Source organism: Triticum dicoccoides, chromosome 7B (assembly GCF_002162155.2).
Source record: "Triticum dicoccoides isolate Atlit2015 ecotype Zavitan chromosome 7B, WEW_v2.0, whole genome shotgun sequence".
In the NCBI taxonomy this organism is placed as follows: domain Eukaryota; kingdom Viridiplantae; phylum Streptophyta; class Magnoliopsida; order Poales; family Poaceae; genus Triticum; species Triticum dicoccoides.
Window position 1 is genome coordinate 299,015,368 of NC_041393.1, and position 1,663 is coordinate 299,017,030.

Sequence of the window (1,663 nt, forward strand, 5' to 3'; positions counted from 1 at the left end):
GCCGTCTGCCTGCGGACGGCAAAGGTCATGGATCTTTGCCATCTGCTGGCAGACGACAAAGACTGGCTCTTTGTCGTCTGCCAGCAGATGGCAAAGAGCCTATATTGCCCCATTTAGTTCTGTTTTTTCTTATATCAATTCATTTTCACATAGAATCACACACACACACGCGCGCGCGCGCGCACACACACACACACACACACACACACACATATATATATATATATATATATAGGTAAAACTGTGTCTATCATAGCTTGCCATAGAACTAGTTAAGGCTTACTAAACATTCAACTATTTAAAAATAAGTAAAAAAATATGAAATAAATAGGGGAGCGTCATCCTAATATAATAAGATGATCCAACAGTGTGATTGTGAAAATATGCATTTATATGTCATCGTTGAAAAAAACAAGCATTTCAGCTCACAGCAGGATCAATATATATTGAAAATTTTGTTCTTTTTGTCCAGGACACATCCAGTTGTATTTTTTCAATCCCTCCATTGGATCATGTTATATTATAGCTGTGTTGGTTCAGTATCTTTTTAGGATTTTTTAAGAAATTTTACACTATCGAAAACCTTAACTAGTTCTGCGGCAAGCTATTGTAGAAAATCCTACTCATGAACACATACTAGCAAGTTTCATCCATACATATACATAGTTTCATCAATATTATACAGTTTCATCCATAGGTAGCAAGTTTCACAAAGTCAAAACAAAAACTAAAGACAAGCACTCCATATCTGAAATTACAAGAAATGACCTAAAACTAAATATCTATTTTCCTAAAAACTATCTTATTACAAAGATCTTCTCTGGATCTTCTTCTTTTCTTCCAACCTACATAACAAAACCACTAAGAAAGAGAGAATGGGTTAGTAGTAAAAATGTAGAATTTCACTTGGTGAAATGCAATGTTCAGTTTTTGTGTAAGTTTATGTAGCATTTCACTCCTATCTTCCTAACTCATTTCCATCTGATGCAAAGTGAGTGCAGTGTGGTACTAATTTATATTGTACAACTTATTATGTTCTCACGTGTGTATGTGTATTTAGACACAGGAGCACTATTGTTGGTGGGGATTGGAACGCCTTGTGGTGTGTAGCAGTCGCACATAACCAAGGAGTATTAAATAGGAAAATATCAACAAACCAACGACTTTGCGCCAAATACAGTAGAAACTTGGCCTCTGATTTAGTTGAAGCTTTTTTTTTTCTCAGTTCAAGTATTTAAGATTTGTGTTAGTGAAACAGTTGTCTAAAAGGCCAAGTTGTTTCTCTGAAGATACAGTCTCATAAGCAATTAATTATGAGCCAAGTAGGTCAACTAGTGGAATTTTAGGGTGTTTACACAGGTGCAAACACCTGGTTATTTTGTCCACCAGATCACACATATGTCCAAGCACATCAAACAGCCACAAAATCCAGTTTTCATTTTTAAAATTAAGCCACAAAATTCAGTTTTTTATTTTTAAAATTTAGCGGTGCCCAGAAACAATGTTTTCCTGTGATTTTTTTCAAAGACCCATCTGCATCTTACTTTTCCTACTTTATTTCATCCAGCATCTTTGGTGCATAAAAAGTTTGAAAGAATTATGGAAGATAAAAAGTAGCGACGACTTACATGGAGGTTGTCACCCCTCCTGAACGGGTCCTTGA

At 35.5% G+C, this 1,663-nt stretch overlaps 1 long non-coding RNA gene across 1 annotated transcript in view; it reads right to left on the bottom strand.

The window, feature by feature from the left end:
• Positions 1-715: 715 nt before the first annotated feature.
• Positions 716-1,663, bottom strand: part of LOC119335358 — a 1,944-nt gene continuing 996 nt past the window's right edge. Inside the window, exon 3 of the long non-coding RNA XR_005161828.1 lies at positions 716-1,658. This is a non-coding gene — a long non-coding RNA (uncharacterized LOC119335358). The remainder of the gene's footprint in view (positions 1,659-1,663) is intronic.